The sequence below is a fragment of the Balaenoptera acutorostrata genome, chromosome 9 (genome assembly GCF_949987535.1).
Source record: "Balaenoptera acutorostrata chromosome 9, mBalAcu1.1, whole genome shotgun sequence".
In the NCBI taxonomy this organism is placed as follows: Eukaryota; Metazoa; Chordata; class Mammalia; order Artiodactyla; family Balaenopteridae; genus Balaenoptera; species Balaenoptera acutorostrata.
In genome coordinates this window covers 22,610,332-22,624,624 of record NC_080072.1, presented here as the reverse complement: position 1 = coordinate 22,624,624, position 14,293 = coordinate 22,610,332, and positions in this window count along the sequence as shown.

Below are 14,293 nucleotides of genomic sequence, written 5' to 3'. Positions count from 1 at the left end.
TCAGAGGACTAAACTCAAAAGAGTTGCAGGGCTCCATTTCTTCTAGAAACTTCAGAGGATAGTTCTTTTCCTTACCTTTTTCAGTTTCTAGAGACTGCTTGCATTCCTTGGCTCATGGCCCCTTCCTCACATCACTTAGAGGATGGAACCTCTTGCTTCCATCCTCACATCTTCTATTCCTAACTCTTATCCTCCCCTTACCCTCTTAGAAGGACCCTTGTGATTATATTGTGGACCACCCAGATGATGATCCATAATAATCTCCATCTCAAGATCCTTTACTTAATCACATCTGTAAATCTCTTATACCATGAAAGTTAATATATTCAGACGTTCTGTATGAGGATTAGGATGTGGCTATCTTTTGGGCTGTAGAGCCCCATTTCCTGAGGTGCTTGAGTTTTAATAAAGGAGAAACTAATGGACCATCATAATGAATCTGAGCTTTTAGAAATTAGAAAATTACCATTTTCTAATTGTGGGAGTTTGGGAAACTTCCTTAATCTCTTTACCTTTGCTTCTTTGTGCATAAAATGGGGATATTAATAATACCTACCTCATAGGTTTGTTCAAAGAATAAAATGAAATCATGTATAGGAGGTTTAGCAAAGTTTCTGATAAATACTAAGATCTCAATGCATTTTATCCATAATTACTTCTTTTGTTTTTTAACATCTTTATTGGAGTATAATTGCTGTACAATGATGTGTTAGTTTCTGCCTTATAACAAAGTGAATCAGCTATATGTATACATATATCCCCATATCTCCTCCCTCTTGTGTCTCCCTCCCACCCATAATTACTTATTATCACCTTTATTCATATAAATATTAGATTGGGATAGTGAAGACCAATCTAAATACACAGATGAAGAACACATCAACAATTGGTTTGTCAAATAATAGGAAGTAAATCTGAAATAGGTGATCAGATATCTGGTTATACTCCATAATTTGCCACACAGACAATTTGAATTTCATCTAAGAATGCAAAACAGAGTCTTAAGAAAATAGTACAAGGTAAAAATAAGAGATTCCTTAAGTGGTTGGCAATTGCTCTCTGAGGTAGACTGAATTATTGGCCTCTACTTTTTTTTCACCTTTTCTTGTATCCGTACCCTTTGCCATGTTACTTTTTGTCCCTCCTTTTAGGAGCTGAGTGCAATCCTTTCTCCCTTTAGTCTGGGCTCAGTGAGGTGAGCTGCTTTGCCCATTGGAAGGTGATAGTGTGCATTCCAAGCCCAGGCATTAATAGGCAACACAATTTTTTACTTGCTCTCTTTTGCCCCTGCCCATACCATGAGAAGAACATGCCCCAGGGAGCCTGTTTATCAAGGAGGATGAAAAACACATGAAGTAGACACAGAAACAACCAACTTAGAGCAGCCCAGCTGAGCTCACTCTAAATCAAATAAATGCCTGTTATTGTGTAGCACTGAGTTGTGTTTTTTTTGGTTTTATTTATTTATTTATTTTTTGGCTTGCTTGTTATACAGCAGTAACTCACTGATACTCTCCTTAAAGTCATAATGAAGCACTTACTTCTTACTTTCCTGGGGCCTAGTATATTCTATATATTCTAGTATATTTTGATCAGGAGTATTAGGGCACAATTTTTAAGGCTACTCTGTTTTTTCAAAGAGTCAGTACCACCTCCCTTTCCCCAGTGACATATTTGAATAATTTTATATCTAGTGTATATCAAAGCTATAACAGAGTGAAAGAATTGCAGTGACTAAAGTTGGCTCTACTCTCTTCCAGTATTACAAGACTGGTAGATACGAATTATGTATCATAAACAAATGGTTAAAGAAAAGATTACTTTGCAGAAGAGAAAGGAATAAGAAATGTAAGTCACAAAAATATAATAGAACCCACTTAATCAGCCCCCTGCTAAACATGCCTTTCATTATGCCTTTCATTATGATAATTTCCAGTGAACCCTCTCAAGGTGGCTCAGTGCAGCTCCGTGACAATAAATAGTGGCTAAGTAGGCACCTGGTGTTCCCTAAAGCTTATTCACAGTGGCTTGCGGAAGCAAATTGGTGTGTGCAGGTTAAAAATAAAATATTTCCACATATTCAATGAGAGGTGTTTTATATTATGTTGTTGTATAAAAGGCAGGAATCTAACGGGTATTCAGTAGTTTTCTAAAGTTATAGAAAGATTGAAGTTCATCTGAATTAACAAAACACATTCCCAGAAACTCAAAGAGAGAAAACAAAGACTAACTTTGAGTCCCAGCATAACGGTATTATTTCCTTTCTCCTTTCAAATATAGTCTTCTCAAATGCTTCCTTTGAGATTTGCTTTAGGTTTTGCTGCTATGTCTCAAAATGATCTAGAATTAGTGAATGAGTTAACTTATGTACTTGAGGTGAGTGGAGCTCTAAGTTAGAGGAAGAAAGGAGTTGGAGAGCAAGAAAGAAGTATTTAAATATTTTCCTCTAAGCCTCAGCTACTGTGCATATGTAATGGTGGTGATGATGATAATAATAATAATAGGTGATATATTGTTTTTTCATATGTACCAAAGGCTGTGCTAAACATTGTACATGGACCTTACTCCAGTATCCTAATATTTATAACAAGGAGGATCTATATTAATATAGATAGGAGCCAACATTTATTGAATACATTCTATATTCCAAGGATTAGAGTAGGTACATTAAATGCTTTCTCTTTTTAATTCTGGCAATAACTTTGAGAACTAGATATTAATGTTGTGTTTGTGTGTGTAGGTGTATGTGTGTGTGTATTTAAACTGGGCTTCAATATGTGATTGAAAAACCCAGCCTTGACTGAAGAAGTTTGGAAAGAAAAACAAAACAAAACAAAAAGGTCTTCGATTATTTGGGCCTTAGAATAGTAAAGAATGATTGTAAAGTATATAATACTCAAAAGTAGTATCTGTGTAAAGTAATTCATATAGAACATACTGGAAAGAGGATGAGATTAGCATCAGAGATGGGAAGTTAATAGCACCAATGGCATAGTAAAAGAGAGGATGTTTACATATGGTGTATTAAATATTTTATTACTATTTTGTTATTATTACTGTAAGTAATAGGTGGAAAATTTAAGTATACATGGATCATTTTTAGATTAAGATTCTGGAGAGGGAAGGCACTGGCAACACAAGTTTACCAGACAGATAAGTAAGTAAAAGGGTCAAAACCCCATGATGTCGAAGATGATCCTTACCTTCTTGTAACCTGAAATAGGAGCAGCTGTGCTCTGATGCACGTGACAGTCAACAGTGAATGACTGTGGGGTCAGAGATCTGGAAGAGATGTCAAGCACTGAAACAAATTTTGAGTATGCATCCAATATATATAAATGTATTTATTATAAGGGTTATACTTTTTGTGTACTATGTTTTCATACAAAGAGACAAATGATGCAGAAGTTAAGAGTGGAATCTCTAGGGAGGTTTAAAACCTGTATCCTCTCTTGGGAAAATTAAATAAACTTTCTATGCCCTGGTGTCCTTCCTTTTAAAATGGAGATAAAAATATGCCTTGCTTGAACACTTGGTGTGAGGATAAAGGTAAATCACCTGGAATCATATTTACTGCATAATGAAGACCCAGTAAGTGCTAGCTATTATTGTTGTTATAAAGCATTCAAAACAAAAGTTTAAAATGTAACATAAACTATATACAGCAAAATTCAATTATGAGTTTTCTTCCTATAATCCATTAATCATCTTACGAACCCTTGGATATATATACCTCAGTTTGAAAGCTACTCTTCGATCTGGATTTATTAAGGATCGGACTTCATACTAGGACTCCATGGCCCTAGAAAATTCATGGCTAAGGGGAAAATTAATGCTTTACTGTCATCTCAGCCTTGCAGAGTCTAGGAAGTTTAATCAATTATCACCACAATTATTTGACATCATCCTAGAAGTACTAGGCAAAAGGATAAGAATAAATAAAGGGTATAAATTTTGGCAAAAATGAAACAAAATTATCATTATTTACTGATAAGGTCATATGTTTGGATGTCAGAATCAACTGAAAGCCTGAGATGATATAAAAATCATCTGAAGATTGTTTGTAAAAGAAAATATCATACAAATATCAATAATTTTATACCGGCCGAAATCAGTTAGGAAAAAAAAATGCCTAAAGAGAGCTCCATTCACAAAAGAAACAAATACTTAAAATCACCAGGCACAAACTTAAGAAATTCAGTGTAAAGAAAATTTTAGATTTCTACTGATGGATATATGAGAATGCCAGCTAAATGTAGATATATGTTTGTTCCTAGAAAATTCAGTACTGTAGAGTGATAAATATTCCCCAAATTGCCATTTAATTGTATTGCAATCCCATTTGAAAACCTAATGGATATTTTTTATACATTTTGGACCTGATAAAAGCATTCGAATGATATCTGTATGCATAAGTATAAAAGAATAATAGGAAATCTTAGAGAAACAAAAGTAATGGGAGATTATTCCCTCTATCAGAATTAAAACATTTTATGATGCTACAGTAATTTAGATCATGTTTTAATTATGCACAAAGAGACAGTTTAATGAAGTAGAATTGGTAGCTCAGAAATATACCCAACGTGTAAAAATTTAGTATTATATTAAAAAAACTGGTTTATGTCGGTTAGAATAGTATGGGCTGAAATATGTTTGTTTATTTCTTTCTATTGTAAAAGTCCAAAAAAGAATTTTTTCATCAACAGAGGGCCTTCCTCCATGCCCTTCGATATTGTTACTTCCTTTTATTTTGGACCACTAGTTCTCAAATCTGGTACCAGAATAGCAGCATCAGTAGCACCAGTGGACTTTATTAGAAATGCAAATATCGGGTCCCCTTTCAAACTTATTGAATCAGAAGCAGGGTGGTGGGGGTCAGCATTGTTTGTTTTTACAAACTCTCCAGATGATTCTGATGCATGATAAAGTTTGAGATTTAGCCCAGGGAGTTGTTATCAACTACACTGGTTGTGAAAGGGGATGTGGGTCTTATGGTGGGCTGAATAGTGTGCCCTCAAATTCATGTCCACCTGGAGCTTCAGAATGTGCCCTTATTTGGAAAAGGTCTTTGCAGATGTAATTAGATTAGTTAAGAATTTTAAGATAAAATTGCTCTGGCTTTAGAGTGAGCCCTAAATCCAATGACTGGTGTCCTGATAAGAAGAGGAGAGGACAAAAGAGACACACTGAGAAGCATGCCTTCTGGAAAGCGAGGCAGAGATTGGAGTGACACAGCTGCAAGCTACGCAATGCCAAGGATTGCTGGGAGCCACCAGAAGCTAGGAAGAGGCACAGAAAGATTCTTCCCTATAGGCTTCAGAGGAAGCATGGCTCTGCCAATGCCTTGATATCAGATGTGTAGCCACCAGAACTGTGAGTGAATAAATTTCTCTGTTTTAAGCCACCAAGTTTGTGGTAATTGATTATGGCAACCCTGGTAAATGAGTATAGCTATTAAAAAACTCTAGCCCAGAAATGAAATACTTCACTTCAGCTTGCATGCCATTGGCTAGAACTCAGTCACATGATTTCACCCAACTGCAAGGGAGAATAGGAAATGTAGTCCAGCTGTGTTATGTGCCCAGGATGAACTGAAGACCATAACTTTTGGAGGATATTTACCAATCTCTGCCATAATAATATTTCAAATTATGGGGAAAAATAAATGATCTCATAAATAATTTTGAAAGAACTGATAAGCTATTTAAAGTAATTATCATAATATTAATACTTCAGTAGGGCTTAGAAGAAAACATGCCTGATTAACAAAGATTTCAATGATTAACCAAACCTGGTATTTGAGAAGGTAAGGAAAAACAGGAACTTTCACACTCTCTTGGTAAAAGTGTAAATACAACTCCTCTGGTGAGCAGTCTAACAGTATTTGTTAAAACGTACAATAGCATATTCAATTTCTGAACAATCTCAGAGGATTTTTACCCTAAGAAGATAAAATAGAGAAGTATCCTTCAATTGAGAGCTTAGTAATCAAAGTACGATACATGTATAAATTATCTAATCTTATTGATTTGAGGATTGAAATACCCATTTGAAGAAATGGAAAAACTACCTACAACATACTTATGTATGGAAAGCACCTTTGCAATAGCATGTTTGGCATGATTCCATCAATGTAAATATTTACTCTCTCTCCATATATTTTTATCTATATACCTGCCCATTTCTGCTTATACACAGAGTGAAAGACCAACAGATATATTCACTAAAATATTCTAGGGGTTATCTCCAAGATGTGGTGGTCATGTCAGTTGATGTTTCTTTTGAATTTCTTTTCTGTATTGTTCAAAGTTTTGCCAGTGTATGCATTGCTTGTCCAAAGATACTATATTTTGATCTAGACTGTTGGTTTGCTTGTTTAAATGGCATTGGAACTACACTAGAATAGAGCTGTCCATTGGTGGGTCACAAATGTGAATTACGCTCCAAGATACAGATTCTTCCAGTTTTGGGGCCAACTTGTCTCAGGCTGGCTATAGCCACTAACCTGGTCGTATGAGGCTAACGGTCTTCATTAGAAACTCTCAGAGTGCAGGCCAAACAACATAAGGTCTAGTGGCATGCCCTGAGGTCTTTTCATGAAGGAAAAATCAGCACATGCAGCTCAAATATTGTAAGCTGAAGATAACTAGGGAAGAGTTTAATCTGTTATAGGCTGTTTTTCAATGGTGAATATAGAACACACCTTGGTGGAAAAAGGGATCTGTGGAGATACTGGCTTAGTTCCATTTCAGATACTCAAAGAGTGTAGGCAGTCAGCCCAAAGGAGCTTAGGCAGAGGCTCCTGGTGAGTAAAGTGCAGAGGTTGACCCAAATGGGTGTCTGCTCACACATCAGATATATCTATCCATTCTGTGTTTGATGTGACATCCTAGTGGCATGGAAGCCAGCTTCAGCGTGGCTTTCTAATAATATACATGTTCTGCAAATTGGAACTGGTTTGATATATTTGATATAAAAATTTCCACTGAATTTTAAATCAATTTGCATTATCACAAGAACTTTCGACATTATATGTGTCATGAAAGAAAAGGCAGAGCTGTTAGAGTCTTTAAAAGTAATTTCTAACGATCTAAATTTTTCAGTGGTTATGAAAAGGGTGTTAAATATTTTATCACCTTTCTGTTTCAGCAGAGTTTCTCCTTGATGGTAACTTTCAAGAATTTCAGAGATCATCATTAAAAATCTTGATTAGGAAATTCCTGTGAACATTTCAAATATAAAACCTTACATAAAAATTTTATGTGAACAGAAGCATGCTCCCAATTTCTTATTTAAATATTTTATTTGCAAGTTTTATAAAAAATATTTTTAATATTTCCAAATACTTCATGATTATTTTCTTATCATAATTGATGTAACATTCTTTTTGCAAATCCCATATGAAAGTCCCACATTTTCTTTCATTTTCTCTGGTATCTTTACAACTATTATCAATTTTACTGAGTATTATTGTGGTGAATAGATAGATATTCACATACCCCTCCACCCCCAATAATCCCCACTTCTGGTATTCACATTTTTGATAAATCCTCTCCCCTTGTTTGTAGGTAAGCCCTGGGGGTTGCTTCTAACCAGTAGAATATGTCAAAGGGTACCACTTTCGTAGTTATGTTACATTATCTGGTAAAAGTGATGGAATGCCATTCTTGTGATTTTTATGTTATATAAGATGCCATCTTGCTAGTGGACCTGCTCTAGAGATTTTCATTTCTGGCTTGATGAAATAAGCAGTCATGTAGAGGAGGCCCAGGAGGCAAGTAACGACAGGTAGCTTCTAGGAACTGCAAATAGTCTCTGAGAGATGAGGTGTCCTCTAGGAAATGTCTAGGAGCCAAGGGTGGCTTCCAGCTGACAACCAGCAAGAATCCAGGCCTTCAGTCCTGCAGACAGAAGGAAATTCTGCCAACAGTATTGGGAGTGGATTCTTCTTCAGTTGATGCTCTGGATGAGAATGTAGTGTATCAGAACCTGAGAAGAGGACCCGGCTAGGCTGTGAGGCGAGAGACGTGTGGTGTTTTAAGATGATAAGTTTGTGGTATAGAAAACTAACATAGTCATGTTGTGAATAGCTGGAAGGAATTTCACTAGATAAAACCTAGCTATCCATAGGCAAACCATGTTCATCAATACCAATGAAATTTTCTGTTGAGTAAAGTTAATTTCACTAGTGTTCAGTCCTGATCTACTTATTATAGAAAAACTTTAGCAGTTTACAAAACCATGTGCATCTAAGCATTTGTTGGCGTCGCTCATGATTTTATTTCAATAGTCCATGTATCAACAATCCTGGCTGTTATTTTTCTCTGATCCCTGTGGCCCAAAATTCTATCATTTTTTCTGCCACTAAAGCATTCTTCAGTCCAAACACTGCTATCATCTCAGCTGGTCTTTACTGATCTGAGAAAAGCCATTACTATAACTGTTAGTCTTTGCTGTTTCAACGGGAAGATCACTGAAGATTAAAACTCATTTATGATGCATGTTGTCTAACTTGAGGTGTAAGAAGGAAGCAATCTTTCATTAAATACGAAGCGAGATGACTCCGTGTTGTTATATTCAAGTGAGCTGACTCTGTGTTGTTATATTGAAATGAGGAAATCCCACAAGCTAACTCTATTGGGTATTAAGTTTCAAGAAATAATGATATATTTTAACTTACATTTACATACTTTTTGTTCTTTGTGTACAGGCTTCAGATGGAATGGTTGGGATGGAATCAGATTCCAGCTACCATGGTATTGAACAGTGGTTCCAAATGTGTAAACTGGGGACCACAGGGAGTCCTCCAAACCGTCCCAGGGTCTACATGGTTAAAACTGTTTCCATAATAATACTAAGAAATTGCTTACAGTTTTCTTTCTATCAAGAGTACACAATATTTTTGTGTGTTTTATGTTTCTGTTTAATTTCTATATTAAATATGGAGAAATACAACCAGTGATAGATTTGTAAACTGGCTCTCAAAAAAGTCCCAATTTTTAACATTTTCAGTTCAATTCCATTATGTGAATATTCCCACCATGGCTGATTTCAAGCTACCAAGTAACATAACTGAATGCAAGTTTGACAAGAAAGGCACATGAAGAATGAATGACTCTCTGTGCTCAGTACGAGCTAGCTCCAGCATCCTGCTGACTCTAAACCTCATAAACTGAGGATCTTTAGTGTCTTCAATAATTTTTGAGTCTAAAGTAGTCCTGAGATGAAAAAATTTGAGAAGCACTGCTGTAAAGGTTCTATCAGAATCATCACACCAGATTCCTTCATTTCTAATCCTCTCAGAGGACTTTCCACTTCTGTAATCTTTTCCACAGACTTCCAAATGTACTTATATCTGTTAACATCTCACATTTGGTTTGAAATATTTTTCCATTAAGAACCCATAATGAAAATCAGTGAATGGAAAATATCAGAGGAGGGCTTTTCACCCAACCTCACTTCCAAGATATACTTAGATCTTACTTTCAGCTAAAAAGCATCCCTGTAACATATATATATTTTAAATTAATTTATTTTATTTTTGGCTGCGTTGGGTCTTCTTTGCTGCATGGAGGCTTTCTCTGGTTGCGGCGAGCGGGGGCTTCTCACTGCGGTGGCTTCTCTCGTTGCCGAACATGGGCTCTAGGCACGTGGGCTTCAGTAGTTGTGGCTCGCGGGCTCGGTAGTTGTGGCTCTCGGGCTCTAGAGCGCAAGTTCAGTAGTCGTGGTGCACAGGCTTAGTTGCTCCGCGGCATGTGGGATCTTCCTGGACCAGGGATCGAACCCGTGTCCCCTACATTGGAAGGCGGATTCTCAACCACTGCACCACCAGGGAAGCCCCTGTAACGTATTCTGAATGTAAAAATTTAACAAGCTCTTAATAAAACTTTGGAAACTTATCTAAGAATTCCTTCCCCTAGGAGAGAAAAATGAACATATTCAACACATCTTTTATTGAATGATTACTATGAGCTAGACACTGTCCTCTCTTCTGGAGACACAGCAGATAATAAAATATACAAAGTCCATGACCTCTTTGAACTCACATTCTAGTGAGGGAGACAAAAAGTGGATAAACACACACACATAGGTAGCATACAGAATATATTACAGATAGTGATAGTTGTGAAATTATACATAGCTGGAGAAAGGGTTAGTGAATGATGGCTGCAGAAGAAATATTTTATATGTGTTGACTCAGGAGGAGGATGCAGATAGGGCAACAGCTGAGCAGAAACATGAAAGAAGTGATGATATAAACCATGTAGTCAATTGATAGAACAATCACAAGAGCTCTGGGGCGGGAGCATGCTTAGTGGATTTAACCTTGGGATACTGAAGAGCGCTTAAACAAGGAGATCTTGTAATCTGGGAAGGGGTGGTCCCATTTAGGAATTTGGGTCATTTTTAAGTGGAAACAAGGAAATTGGCATTCAGGAAAGCAGAGAAACAGAAGGCACCAGAGCAGTATAATCTGACATGTGCATACCACAGATAAGTACTAGTTGCCATAGCACTGCAGGCAGGGTGATAGATTACTACACCCAAGCATCTTCTAGGCAGCCCCATTGCATTGATTCACACATATGCGGGGTTCTGCTAGGATCATACAACTGCTGACTCCAGGATGTTAAAAACCTGGGTGAACTGTTCCTACTAATAATACTCCGAGGGCAATACAAGTGAACCTGGACAATGATTCCAATTTTCAGTATTAATGCTTCCAAACCTGGCCTTTCCAGTGCTATTACCTTGACTGGGTTTCTCTCCTCCCTTCATCTAGTTCATATCCTGCTGTCCATCTGGTGTCATATCAGAAATTACATCCTCCTGGACACCTTTGCTGTTCTCTGAAAGACTTATCTATAGCTTCTATTCACTCTCATAACACTCTGTACTTATTCTATTATTTAATAACCATGTAATATAATTAAATATTTACAGTCTATCTCCCACCAGGTTGTAAAAGAATTGAAGTCGGTGCATGGAAAGAGATTTAAATATGTCCTTAAAGAGTGGGTGCTTAGTTATGTATTTAATCATTTTGTGTCATGATTTATGATTTTAGAAATAAACAGACATTACATTTTATCGAATCCATTATATACCTTTGGAAATTGATCTTTGAGAGATAAAGTGATTTTGTCCTAGGTCACTCCTTGAGTTTGTTAAAAAGTCAAAGTGACCAAGGTCTTGGAGCAATTGTATCTAGTTTTTTTCCACATTATCAGGCTTTCTTATATCAGTAAAGACATAGGACAAACATGGTTTAATCCTTTGGTATTGCTCTATTTTTTTCAAGAATGCAAATTAAACTATTTGAGAATAGAATAACGAATGACTTTCCTTATCATCGTGCTTCTAATAGAGAAGAAAATGAAATACACTTCTATAAAATGATTTCAGATTCTTCATGAAAAGATGCTACTGATATCTATTTTAACTGCACTATTTCTATTTGTAAAGTAGAATAAGGAAAACTATTTTGAATATTTATCTCTGCAAGTATTTTTTTCTGGCTCAGAAATTTTGATTTTTAAGATACTGCTTTATTTAACTACATTACTTTCCTTCTATTAGCTATCATTTCATCTCTTCCAAGTATTCCCTTATTTACTATCCAATATCATAATCAAAGCTTTGTATTCACAACTATGTAAACTCTTTATCTGTCAAATTGATAAATTCACACATAATAAAATCTTTTTTTCCCCACCATGCTCTTCCTTTAGCAGTTAATTGCCAAAGACATTCAAATATATATTTCAGCTAGAAGATGTGAAATGTGTTAATTACAACATTTTTGTTCCTTTTTTCAGGTCAACTCTCAGTTACATTTTATTTTGAGACAAAGGGATCATTCTCCTTTACACTAATATGTAAAGCCATTAATTACATGTTGCTATTATATTAGAATACACAGTTGTTAATACTGTCAGCATGTAGTCATTACCAGCTAATATCGTGATAGAATTTTGCACATTCCTTATCAGCTTACTCAGTGACAGCCTTTTTATGCTATTAAGCAAATTAATGTGTTGCTTGTGATATGTGCAGAATTGATAACCTTGGTGACTGATATGGAGTTACCCAATCAATGGACCACTGAATTGGTATTCAGGATTGGCTGAGTCATTTTCCTCTCCCCAGATCTCAGACTACTCACAAACTTTGTACCTCCTTACCATAAGAGATAACAACTGCAAAGAATTTAGTATTTTGAAAAAGGTAGAGGACAAGTAGGGGAAAAGAAAACCTAGTGTATGTGTGAGAGTGAGTTTATTTAATAATGGATAGGTAACCTCTTTTGCTATAATCTCAGAGACTTTCAGTTTCCTCAATCATTTGTTAAACTATCTTGCCTAATTTTTTTTTACTTCTGCTTCCCATATTACAACATTATTGGGAAGCTTGTGTTCAAGGATTAATTCATATATGTATCTGATCAGTAACATTTATAAACTTTCTAAGACACATTTTATATATGTGTGTGGGTGTGAGTGTGTGTGTATGATGGATTAATGATAAACAAGTTATTATTCATCCAATCTAACAATGTAAATAAGATGTGGCCATTAAAAGCCATCAGTAACCAGACTGTATGTGAGGGGAGCTATTGAAGTGAACAAAGGAAAATACTGTTGAACTTAGGAAGAAGAGGCTTCATCTTATTGGGTAGTTACATAAAAAAATTCATAGAGGAATAACCATAATACATGGGCTGGATATTTTACAAAGAAAAAAATATATAGGCAGAAAGCATTTTAAGGTGAATAGCATAAATGAGAAATCCCAATAAGACAGTGAAGGCAAGGTCAAATAATTATTATTGAAGTATAATAAAGTTATCAATATTAAGGGCAGAAAGGGAGGTTAAAGAGAGACCAAAGTGAGCCTAAAATTCTTCACTAAAAAGTCTGGATTCTAATTGGTAAAGAAATGTCAATTTTTGAAGTTTTTAAAGAAAAGAATAGATGCAGTCAGAGATGTGCTTTATATACTGGAGTATATTACAAGGAACATAAGACTGGCATTTCGGAGTTAATACACCTTACTCTAATTAGATGTGTGAAATTAAGTAAGTCACTTAATGGTACAGTGCACTTAATGTACTGTAATGCCCTATGCTTAAGAGATGAGTTGTGTAAAACTGGGCAAGAAGATATTATTTTTCAATTCAGGATATCTGTATACATCTGAAGGCAGGTTAAATGGCTATTCTAATGGAAACACCTCAAGAACATATTAGTGGGTACACCACCTTCAACTTAGCTATGAAAGCCAGAATCCTAGGAATGCCTCCCCCTTAACCAAAGATCATAGAATCCATCCTCTGCTCCCCATATATACCATTATCACACTAGTCTAAATTTATCAATATTTTTGTTCCCTGAACAAGAATAATTGGGACCTTCGAATACTCTCTCAGCATCCACTCTCTTCCACCAATTATATTTCAAATGTAAATTAAAATATTCCATTCCTTTATTTAAACACTGTAGTAATTGGCTATTTTATTTGGAATACATTACAAAATGCATCACATGGCCCCAAAGTCCTTTATACTTCACATAATTCCCTTCATACTGCCCCTGACTACTTTACTGGATTCCTCTTGCACCACTTAATTCCTTTTTCAGACACAGTGGCCTTTTTTCAGCTGTTTAGATGTACTGTGTTTCTTTTCAGCTTATGGTATTTATACATAGTATTTCTTCTGTCATACACACATTTTCCTTCTGTTTCCTCCCATGTTTGAAACCAAGTTAGGTAGATAAAGGCAGGCAGAACAAAACAAATTTTACTTTTGAAAAATAAAGGTGATGGATAATCTGGCAAGGACTTTTGACCAAGTGGACATCTTCTCCGTCCCTCACAGTTAGACAGTTTCAACCACGCAGGTTCAGGCAGATTAGTCAACCTCAGTACCCTCTTCCTACCACCACCTTGGCAGTTATGATCTGGTAAAGCAGAACATATCTGCTTCCTACAAGGAGGCAAATCTCCCTCAAAAAAGAGAGAGAGGAGAATAAAAGAAGTACTGGATCATATATAATCATGATATAGACATGATCCTTTTTCTTCCATTGGTTGGATTGTGTAAGGGACCGGGTGGAGATCAAAAGTTTACTTCAATGCAGCGTTAGCCCCAGTCTGCTTGTATTTCAGAGCTCGGTTCTGTGCTGCTTCCTCAAGAAACCTTTCTCCAGTCCTCCATTGTATGTCAGTACCTTTTTGTAGAAACCTCAGGATATTTAATGGGCTCATTGGTGCTGTGAATTTCTAACAAGAT